Here is a 12,149-nt window from a genome sequence, read left to right as displayed (position 1 = left end):
GTGTGTATATGTATAACCATCTCTTACAAAGACAGAAGGTGAAGATAAGATTTTAGTCATTTTATTATTGTTTCCTTCTTCTTTGTTCAGTTTCTAATTTCCATGTATTGTTATGCAAAACGCTACAAATGAGTATACACCCTTATATAATATAATTTCTATTTCTTTCTATGTGTGTACCCCCAGGCAAATGCAGAAGTCCTCCTTGTGAATCACCATTGTTATTGTTTTGTCTATACGTAGGAAGCATAGATGGAGCTGTGGGTGTTAAAGACCTTTTTCAGTGTGACATATTTTGTGGGGCAGCATCTTCAAACATAAACACTAAAGATTGCATTCTGGCACTTCTTGATCAGTTAATCCCTCCAGAAATCAGATGATTCACTTTACGGGCTTTATAAGTCAGGGTTCTATTAGTCCTTTAAAAGGTGGTTCATTCCTCCACTTTCTCACCCTTTAGTCCTGCTCTGGGAGAGGCCATCTTTTTCTCCTGGCAGTCCCCTACTCTGCCCATAAGCATTCTGATGCCCAGATGTGGGTTCAGCCTACTACTGAGCACCCACAAGGCTACATTTCTGCAGCTATGCTCAATTTCCCTGCAATATAAACACACTGATTTACCTAATAGAGACTACGTACACAATAAGTATGATGAGGATTCACCCTGGCAGGAGCATTTTGCCCTCTGACTAATCTGGGCTGCTAAATTGTAAGTAACTGTGTTGAACTTGTGTCCTCCAGCCAGCGGAGATTAGAGTTCAGCGTTGTGCTGTAATCACAGATCACATCTTGTTATGCTTAGTAGACACTGAAAGATGCTAGAGGCTGCTTCATCATTTACTTTGTAGGGAGACAAAGATCTGATTTAAAGACAATGAAAGACCAGTCTGAATTCCTTGCTGTGCTCCATGTCGGATTTAAACTGTAAACCATCTGTGTGTGGACGGAGATTTCTGTGAAATGTAGAAAATGATTGTAGTCTACATGTTTGAAGTCATGCAATAATTAAAATCATCTGAACAGTTAAACTAATTTATACCAAAATAACACAGAAGCTTTGCTTGTTTCTTTTCCAATGTGTCATAGGAGTGTGGATGTAAAGGAAGCTCCTTGAATTATTTGACAAATAGAGCACAAACAGCAAAATATGTGTTTAGTACTTGTCAGAGCCCATAGATTAATGACATTAACGAAGTTTCCATTAGCACAGCGATCGGGGTAGACAGAGGCATCCATGCGTAAATCCACATGACTGAATCACTGATAAGAGAAAATGAAACACATCTCTATGGGCCAAGAGGGGCCAGGAAACGCCACTCTAAATTAGCCTGCAGCCCAATTTGTTGTTACTTCATTAACCGACAAGCATCTGTAGAGCAGGGGAGGGAAGTTGTGACCCATCTTTCCTTGAAAAATTTCCCACTCTGCCTTTACTGGGCCTCTGAGAGACAAAGTTCCCTGTGAAGCAATGCAGCTGGGGAAAAGATCTGAGCAGTAAGATGACCAGAGCTCCACAAGATAGAATTGTGCACAGAAAAAGTACCTTCTGGGTGTGAATCCTCATCAACAATCTGCAGCATGTCAGAGTGCCAGCAAGGACCAGCAAGGTTTGTTCATTCAGCTCAAGCAGTGGATGATGTTTTAGTAGATTACTGTGCTTACAATGGAGGGGCTGTAAGACGTGTCAGTCAAAGTGTAAATGAAAGGGAACGTTCAAAAATAGAAAATGAGATGAATAGGCCTACGAGTCAATCAGCTGATGGTTAAAGTTTGGGACGAGTCTGAGGACTGGCTGAAACCAACAAACCATTACGTAAAGACTGGTTCCAGCAACCTTGCAGACATAACCAAGGCTCACATGAAGGATGTGAATTTAAATTGGATATTTATGTAATAGAGGTGAATTCTATACAGTATGTAGAGCATTTTGATGTGTGTTTTTTTGTTTGTTTGTTTGTTTGCTGTATCTCAATATGTAGAGGTGCTGTCAAAGCTCTTGTGACTAGTTTAAGTGCTGACAGAGCCTAGCAGAGAGTAGCAGAGAGTAGCAGAGCAGGGAAAGCCCTGGCGTAACTGTAAATGGTGCTCAAAGGTCCCAGAGGTTGTCAGGAGCACTGCACTAAAGTCTTTTTGAACAGTAAATTCTGCTCCTCTTCTTCCTTATGTAGGCAGAGTAGATGCAACAATGGTGTCTTGCTGCACGCTAATCCATCTTAAGAAATGCATGTGTGGATATAAAACAGCTTCTCCAGGTGTTCCCAGATCTCCCCTAATGTTCATGTTTGCTGTCCCGGTGTTTCCCAGTCAGGGACCAGCCCATTTTCAGCTAATTTACCAGTCCCACGTCACAGTCTTTTTAATCACTGTTTATTTATAATAATACGCTTATTATTAAAAGTTATATATAAGACATGCTAGATATAAGGCATGCTGGGAAATGCTAACTTTTTGACCAATGTCCATTTGCTTCCTGTCACTAAGGACAATTTGAAATTCCTTTGCTTCCTGTCACTAGGTATTGAAAAGAGGACGGACGAGTTTACTGCTAAACAACTGAACTTTCACAGTTTCTCCCTGTTTAATCAGTTGCTAGCAATGTCGACGTGCACCCGGAAGCTAACGTTAGCGCTAGCGTTAAGTTAAACACTGGCGTCGAGCTCCAGAAGTGCAGCTGTCTCTCAAGTTGAGACAAAGAAACAACATGGGTCAAGACTCCGTAGATCGTCTCTAATCTCATTCCAGAACAGCAGAGGCAGGAATGTGGGCTGGAGCCGTGTTGCGGGTGAGGGGTGTTCCACGTTTCTTCTTTATTAAGGTGTGCGTTAGGGGATTTACCTGCTGCCACTGTTGCCTGTCAGAGGTTGGAGAATGCGCAGCGACTGTAATCTGTTTCTGCGATAACCTTTGCCATTAACGATAAATAGTTTAATTGTCATATTTTAAATGGTCATATTTTTGGTGCTTGGTGACACTGACATACAGACCTCTTTATGCTAATTTGTTAGTGGAGGCTGATTAAAGGCATATCAGGTGTTTGATAGTTGGATGGAATTAGAAATTGGTTTTAACTTGATACGTAGGGACACTGTTAGATTAGTGTAAAATGGGCCCTTTGCCTTACGGTGAGCACAGTCTCATGCTCTCATCCTAGCACTATGTTAAATAGAATATTGTTGCTTCATTTTTTTTAAATATATAGTTTACAATACATAGGATGGCAGACAGCATCTGAATGATTTTATATGGATAAAGAAAGTTGGTGTCTTGATGCACAAACTAAGACATATTTGATGTATTTGAACAGGCTGTTTTAGACAAAAATCATAACCATACACTTTGATGTAGATTTGTTGTGTGATTTTTGTGAGCAGAATGTCTTTATCTAACAAAGAACCCCAACATCGATACTTATTGATCATCTAACAGGAAGTATCTTGCTATCACATTATTAAAAATGGTCTATGTTAAACCCTGTAGTGCAACAGGCTGAAGTGAATCAATGGGAATTGAGGTGGAGATGAGATGTTTCAGCTCTTATCTGCTGATAGATCTGACTGTCTGGGATGGCTAGTTTCTTATCTTCCATGGCCCACTAATATCCACAGGGGACCAACACTGTTATGCACCCTGAAATCTTTTTTCCTACACTGGATGGGAAATCAGCTTGGGTGGATCATGAAGGCTTGAGACATGGATGCCATATGGCCCTTTTTATTCCCTGCAGAGTTTAGGCCTTTGGGATGCCCAGCATCTTAATGTCCCAAGGCGATTTTGACAATATGTAATATGACAAAGGCATTGTGGCAGCTGATGTGGTTTGTTATTACAAGCACATCACTCAGATTCATTTGCATTTTCAGTACTCAAATGGTGACTGTATCTATAGAAACAATTACATAAAACAGGGCTTATTAACAGTGTAGTGTAGAGTTATGAGATCCTTTCGAATTGTTAACAACTTTGTCCTGTAGTCTTACTAATATCAAGATTTAGTTTTGGGAAAGGCGTATGAGAAATAAATAGAAATTCAGAATTTATAGAAATAGAGTGGTGTGATCTGTGTAGTGGTTCTGCCAAGATTATTATATAAGCATGGGGGAAAACACACATCTAAGTAATTACTGTATTCTGTACATCAACCTGCCCAGCGACAGCAGATAAAATGTTCCCTTTTTGCTACAGCATTTATTACTTGTATTGCTGATAAACAAATGAATAAATGAAATGAAATAAGTGAGATTAAAGATAAAACAAGCCTTTATCAAACTTCTCATTTAGATTAAATATGGATTTTTATAAGAGTGCCTCCCCAAGAAAGGCAGCAATAACAGTGAGCTACATAAAGCCAGATAACATAGAAATGACAAGAAGACAGACTTGTGACTATAAAATCCACCCTGAAAATAATCTAATTAAAATACACAAGTAAATAATCCACAATTAATAATAATAATAGCAACTAAAGTAATAAGTGCTATAAAGTAAGTATTGAATACTAACTATATAAAAAACTTTGCAGAATTTATTTGAATTTGCGGAGACAACTTCAAGTCAGATATATTTGCACAATTGACACATTCTTGTTTGTTTTTTTTTTTCTCTTTGGTAAAACTTTAAGATGTTCCCTGCTAACAACTTTTACTCCCTCTTTCTATAGCATTTCTGTAACAAATCTTTTAAAATTGCTGGAGATTACATTAAGTACTTAAGGTTTGATTGACAGTTCTGCTTCAAAAAAAAAAAAAAAAAAGAAAGGGAAAAGAAAAAGGTGCACTACTTTTTGTGGCCAGCTGAGGACATGCTTTCCTCAGAGTGGGAAATAGGAATTTATAGTTTGTGTGGTCTCACCTAACCAACTGTAATCCAGCATTGAGATTAGATTCAACTTCAGTGTCATTGGACATATTATGTACCAGTACAATGCAATAACATTGAGCACCTACCCAGATAATGCAAACTATAGCAAATGTTCATCTAGATATATAGCTATAAAGATGTATGGGGCAGTCACAGTGGGAATCAAGCAATATACAACAGTATAAATGTGTACAGTATGAGTGACTGCAGCCATAATATGTTTATTCAAACCTATATATAATAGACTAAATATAGTTACATCTGTTGATGTTGCTTTTTCATAATTGACAGTACCAATATTTATTTTTGTAAAATAATTGCAGATAAGTCCATTAGTTGGTGTAGGTGAGTTCTTTAGAAAACTCACCCCACACTATGAAATAACTAGAAGTGAGGTGAACCCACCACAGCATAAAATGTTTATGACTCAGATGGAGAGACCCCCATTGAACTTCTTTATGAAGTAAATTGGGGACAATTTTCCCGCTGAAAGGTGGTCTACCTGAAAGCCTGGGGCTCCCTGCCAGCTGCATGTCATTTCTATCAAATGTGGCCGAGGTCTGTCAATTAAGAAAACACAGGGCAATCTGTGGCTGTGGAAAGAGATCTCCTTGGCCTGCTCCCAGGCTGAGAGACGGTCTTTTGTTCCCAGGCATGTCTCACATACTTTCAGAGCCCAGATAAGCTCAGGCTTCATGAAGACCTGCTTTATATTTGCCCACTGTAATGTCTCTGTGAGGTCAGGGAATATGGGGAAGCACTTTCGCCGAAAAAGTAATATCCCCACTCCCACACACACATTATGAGGTCAGGAATAGAAGCCACAGGTTAGGTGGTCCTGAGGCCTGGCCAGGGGACTTTTTTGCTGAATGATTTTCTCCTCTTGTGTGCCCACCCTCAATCCTTCTCTACCTTTTTCATACTTAGGATGTCAAGTGCAAAACAGGCAGCCAGCTTTAGCTGCTTCCTGAAATCAGATAAACAGGTAAAGTGTGTGTTTGTGTGTGTGTGTGTGTGTGTGTGTGTGTGTGTGTGTGTGTGTGCACGCGCGTTTGCGAGAGAGAGAGGGAGAGAGAGAGAGAGGTGGTTGTTTTAGCACCAGCGGGACCACCCACACACAAGTACATCAAGGTGGGTTGTAATATAAGTAGAGGGGAGTGGAGATATGAGGCCAGCAGGTAGGGGGCTCAGAAAGCAGTGGGACCTCTCAGTTACTTTCTGTAATTGTGATTTATCATAATGTGCAGTGGCTATAGAAAGTATTCACCCCCTTAGTTTTCACAATATTTCATTTTTTACAACAGTGAAACCTCATCAGATTAATATAGCTTTATTTGACTGACTGATTAAAAGAAAAAGTGACATTCTTTAACTTTCTTAATTATCGCACTAACTGAACTCCAAAGAATACTCAGTGACTTGGGAATTTCTTTGTACCTATACCCTGACTTATGATTTTAAATAACCTTTTCACAGGTTTGCTTTCATGGTGTTGCTTTTAGCCATGATACCTACTTAAATGCTTCTTCCAGATACAAATGTATCCACCTTGTTTCACAGATGAAATAACAGTTGTGTTCATCACCCTACACAGTGCTTCTCTTTCAAGCCGATAAGTTTCACTTTGGTCTCATCCATCCACTAAACTATTCCGTAGCATTCTTACCCACATGGTTGTGAGCAAACTGTAGATGAGCAGCGATGTACTTTTTGTGGAGTAGTGGCTACCTCCAAGCATATTGTTGTTGTTTAATGCTCTCCCCATGGTAGACTCATGAACCCTAATAATAGTCACTGCAAAAGGTGATGAATGTTAATATTAAAAGAATTACAAACAATTGTTATGTTTTTTCCCTAAAATCTTAACTTAAAGTATGTGAGTAGTAGTAGCACAGCTAAATACGGTAGCACACATCAGTATGAGTTTTTTAGCCACATATGGGTGTGGTACTGGGAGTGTCCCTAAATCTTTGGCCACAGTGGGTACCTTAGATGTGTGCGCTTTTAAGTTAGGTTGCTCGTCTTGAATATTTTATCCCTGGGATTCATGGTTCATATGTTGAATACATTTTTATGGTCATACAAATGCAACAGTAGCAGCTCACATAGGGCAGGAAAGAGCTGTATCTCCACCACTGAATGATGTTAAATGCTTTTCAAATGTACAGTATTATTTGCGGTATTTTTTTCACTGTTACTGGTGGTTATAGTAGCCTATGTAGTCATTTCCTTCACCGTCAGCAAATTGCCCATGCAGGAATGAGGTATTTAACGTCCAGCCCGGGTGTGGTTCTATTAGATAGCTTTAAGACCATGCTGAGTGCTCTTGAAAATTAGTTTTTGGCAACTTCCGAGGATGCACAGTCTCCCAGCAAGCCACCAAGGCTTTGTCAAGACCGTGCTGGTTTAAGCTTGCAGCTTTTCAAGCCCCCCATTATGCCTGACTCAGTCGGGCAGAAAGCAAAAGAGCCTTTTCTGCAGTCATGTGGGCATACTGGCATTATACACAGTTCAGTATTAGATATTTGTGAGTCATATAAACAGAAGGGAGGGCACTGGAGCTTCTTGGAGAAAAAAAACTTTATAATTGGGAAGTTATATAAGTGTCTAAATCCTCCTCGAGGGATTTAATTTTTTCCCCCATTGTGTGTTTTGAAAAGCAGGAAGACCTCACAGCAGAGGTGACAAATCCTCTCACGCTGACATCACTGTGGTACAGTCTAAATACTGTAAATAAAGTGTTTGCCTCTTTAGGTGAGGGGCTATTAACTGCCTTCCATACTGTGACTGTTTATCTAAGATTTGGCATTATTTAAATATAACCAGCCAATTGCATATGCATATTGCACTGATTTTTCAAAAAGTGCTAATTGAGAATGAATATGAAAACAAACAACAACAAAACGAACTGGAAAACTGGAAAAATGACTTTAAATGTATGCAAAGATGGCACTTTTCTGAGTGTATTTATTGTACCACATCTCGTGAAATTGTCTCACTTTTGGAGTCTCCTTTTAGACATTCAAGTCTATTTAGTCTCATGCACCCTTGTGTAGGTTTGTTATGGTTCTCTTCTTCCTTCTGTATCTTCCACCAATTATAAACTGTATAGATTTCCCCATGGTGAGTCCCTGTCCTCTTTTCACATCTACAGCATGCACATGTGTGTATCTGTGAGCTACTAATGTGTGAGGGTGTGTGTGTATGCGCGTGTGCATGTATAGCTCCCTGTAGGCCCAGATGCTGGGGTGTGTATAGTGTGTAAATCTGGGGCTAGTAGGGTCACTCAGGCATGACCTGGACTATGTTGGGCCTTGTCTTCTGAGTGCCTCCAGCAGTGTTTTCCTCCTCAGCTCTGACCAGCCAGCCTCACAAACAAGGATTTAGGTCATCTTAACCACCTCCCCATGTACCCCCCGCACCACCACCACACACACACACACACACACACACACACACACACACACACACACACACACACACACACACACACACACACACACACACACACACAAACACGCACATTACCAATGAGTTTGTTAACGTGGTTGGGAGTTCCCGCTACTGATGATCTGTAAGTGCAGAGTTTAAAACAGGGGTGTCTGCAAACCGCTAGTTTTTTGTTATTTCCAGCCTCCAGAGCCTATAAACATGATGGTTGTACTTTTGATCATTGTGATCCTAAATGTGTTTTTTCTAGCTGGATTCCTGAAGCATGGCTGACTCAAGCCTTTTTGGGGACCTAAGCAAAATGTCATAATCTCCTTCATATGCAGCTTCACAAATACCACAATTCACAACAAAACAATCGGTGTTTTGTTGTTTGAATTTTGGGTAAAAAAAAATTTGGTTCAATATTTGGTTTATTGTCCAAATATAGTATTTTTGTTGTTTCCCCAAAATTCCATTAAGAAGTGCAGCTGTGTTGTGGAAAACTTGTTAGCAAATGCTGTGTGCACATTTTGCAGACATGAATGTAGCCCATTTACCGTGCCTGCTACAGTGGCTGCGATGGTTAACCTGCATGTGTTTTTTTGCCCAAAAAGATGTTTCATTCATATTTCATAGAGATGAAGAGGAAGAAGACTTCTACAAATACCACCACACCCCGGTGCTTAAGAGAGTGCAAAGGCCTGTGCTAGAACAGGCGTACCAATACAACATTTACATGGTGCCTCTGAAATCAGATTATGTATGGGTTCAATTGACTTAATGGATTTGAAGAGACTAGATCCTATTAATGAATAGGCTGCCCTACGGCAGTACCCCAACCAATAGCAAGCTAATCTGGCATGCAAATTAAATCCTGCTTCAATATGCCTGCCTGTTTAATGCGATCCATTACACAGTTTCACTTATTTATATATACTATTATAAAAGAATAGGCTTATAAACAAACTGAGGGAGGGGTTTGTTCTATAAATGGGACTGTGCTGGTCTTTTTCCCTGTGCGGTGGCCCCAGGGCTGGTGGAGGAGATATTTGCAGACAGTAACTGACTATTGGGATGACTGTGCAGTGGCAAAGATGGAATTACACTTACTTCCAATGATCAGTCCATCTTTAAACATGTTTAAGGTGAGATTTGACTTGTTCCTGATTTGATTGTTTTTTTTTATTTAAGGTTCCATCGTTGTGCTGCATGGAATAGATTCATAATCTGACACATGGTCACACTCAAGGCTGAGCTGGACTGGATGGTGGCAGATTTCACCTGACCTCTCCTGAATATTAAAACTAGGTTTACTTACCAGCTTTGATAAGAGGTAAGGAGCCATAGAAAGAAAGGTGGGGGCTAGTAAGAAAATTGTCAGAATCTAAGGCTTTTCCCACTGATGAGGTTAAAAGATTGCCCTATTGGTATAATTTCAGTGGATCCCAAGCCTCGTATTGCTGAAACATGTTCCCTTGTTGCCTGTAGTCTCATGTAGCACTTGCCTTACTGAGGATCAAAGTCTGATTCAATCTGCTTCAACCATTTGCAGCACATACCTCAGCACAACTAGCTTTTTGAGCAAAATTGAATAAGACATGAATTGAATATTTTCTGTTTATCTGACACGGGTTGCCTGACAAATATAAATAAATAAAGCCTTCCCAATGCAGGTATGCTTGAGTGTGTGCACCTCATTTCAAGCACAATTAACTTGAAATGGAGTGCTGCAGGATCAATAGTCCCCATTTGATCCAGGGGGGTCTGTCGCTCCATGGAAATGGCACACATATGGTAATACAGCCAGCTTAACAACAACTTAGAGGATTTACTGTTGCCGTTTTCGGGCCAACATGAATAGCAAACAGTAGTTCACTGGTGTGATCTTCTTTTATCTAGGCTTCAGTTAATCTTAAAGAGAGATCCAGCTTAAAGCTAATGAACAGGGAGTGAAAGTAACGTATACTGATACAGTGGTCAAAACATCAGTGTGTAATTGTATATTCAGAGCCATAGGAGCGGACACATGCTGTAGAATCTGTCTCTGTATGCAGCCTGACTGTAGTAGTTTGCCTCAGAACACAACGTAAAGAGATAAATGAACACTGAATGATCCTCATGAAGCTCTCTTCCTCCATCATATAAATAACAAAAAGCTGAGCGAATAAAGCAGACTGTGCAGGGGCCAATTCCCCAACGGGTGCTTATATGAAATGCAACTTTCAGTCGTTCTCCCTGCTCAGAATGTGGCATTTATTTGCAGGACTCTGTTTCAATTTAAAGGGAATGGCAGCTGAAGGAGGCACAGGGGACAGTGTCTCATCACCGCCACTTACCACTCTTATAGGCCTGCTGCCGGGGAGGAAAACCTCAGCAGGCTGCTGCACTTAAACAGTAAAGACCTCCAAGAGTCAATGTAATGTGCAAGGCTTTGATGGCCTCATATTCTCAATCCTGTTTGAGTGTGTACATGTTTGTGTGCATGTGTGTTTGTTCAGTGTTTGTTCAAGTAGTCATATTATGCTTTTTGGTACCTTTTTACTTGTAACTTGCTGTTGGGTAAACATATAAAGCAAAGCCAAATTTCCAAAATCTAAGCTGAATGTATGTAGGTAAAATGACTTGAAAAATAAATCTCAGGTCTGTGTCTGCTCTACATATGTTGTCACATGAGCTTTCCATGACTTTTCCTTGTATTCTCTCCACTTCCTTATTATTATACAGCACCTTTATGGACTCTGGCTATATTTTGCTTAAACTATTCCGCAATGTAAACTAATACAAAAAGAAATACTATTTTCACTTGCACTGTGACTTTACACCCTGCCCATATTCCATGCAATCAACAAATTAATTAGTAGTAAGTACATACAAATGCCATTAAATGGATGCCTAAACCTGGAAAAGTGTGACATGCTTTAAAAAAACTTGTTTTTAGTGCCTAACATTCAGTTATTGCATTTGGTATGTTTATATAATTCTGTTTTATGTTTTCTCTCCTGTTTGCTTAGTGTGGTGTGTATATACACTCTTCTCCAAACCTTTTGGAACAGTGATGTCAATTCCTATATTTTTGCTATAGATTGAAAACATTTAGGTTTAAGACAAGACTCAGAAGTCTACAGAAACATATTGTCTGCCAGTATAAAGAAAGATGCAACCAAACTGCTTGGGAGATCCTTCATCATGCAGCAAGATAATGACCCAAAACACACTATCAACAAAAACAACAAAGGAGTTCATCATGGGGCAAGAAGTGCAAGGTTTTGGAATGGCCAAGTTAATCTCTAGAATTCAACCTCGTACAGCATCCATTTTACCTGCTAAAGAGGAGACTGAAGGGAGAAAACTCCCAAATCAAACAACAACTGAAAGAGGCTGCGGTGAAAAACATCACAAAAGAAGGATGCTAATGTTTGGGGATGTCATTGGGTCAGAGGCTTGATGCTGTTTTTTTCAAACAAAGGATTTGCAGCTAAATATTAAGTCTTATTCACTTTAATCTATGTTAAGTATCTGTTCCAATACTTCACTCACATGAAAAATGTGTAGGTTCCAAAACAAAAGTGCTATCTTCTAAGTTGTGTATCAGACCCAGATGTAAATACCTGGAAATAAAAGCAGAAATATTGATCTCTTGTCTTATATTCATCTTTTGATATCAAACCCAAATGTCTTCAGTCTACAGCCAAAAAAAAAAAAAAAAAAGGAATTGACCTACCAATACTTTTGGACAGGAGTGTATATATGTACTATATGTATGTTAATTGTGATTTACCAACCAATCAATCAATCTAAACGTTATATAGCACGTTTGGTGCAGATGAATGAAATTCAAAGTGCTTTACAGATACTTAAAA

The 12,149-nt window shown here is 39.5% G+C and overlaps 1 long non-coding RNA gene across 3 annotated transcripts; it reads left to right on the top strand.

Annotated features, from left to right (window-relative positions):
- Positions 1 to 2,472: 2,472 nt before the first annotated feature.
- On the top strand, positions 2,473 to 11,922 carry LOC137105224 (uncharacterized). 3 transcript variants are annotated; one of them, XR_010911781.1, is made up of 4 exons: positions 2,473 to 2,782; positions 9,481 to 9,622; positions 10,553 to 10,705; positions 11,301 to 11,922. It is a non-coding gene; the product is annotated as an uncharacterized lncRNA (long non-coding RNA). The 3 variants fall into 3 exon arrangements; XR_010911780.1 differs by having other exon boundaries at positions 10,573 to 11,922; XR_010911778.1 differs by having other exon boundaries at positions 10,553 to 11,922.
- Positions 11,923 to 12,149: the final 227 nt, after the last annotated feature.

This window comes from Channa argus, chromosome 20 (assembly GCF_033026475.1).
Source record: "Channa argus isolate prfri chromosome 20, Channa argus male v1.0, whole genome shotgun sequence".
In the NCBI taxonomy this organism is placed as follows: domain Eukaryota; kingdom Metazoa; phylum Chordata; class Actinopteri; order Anabantiformes; family Channidae; genus Channa; species Channa argus.
The sequence above is the reverse complement of the archived record's forward strand: the minus strand, read 5'-3'. Positions and strand labels throughout refer to the sequence as shown.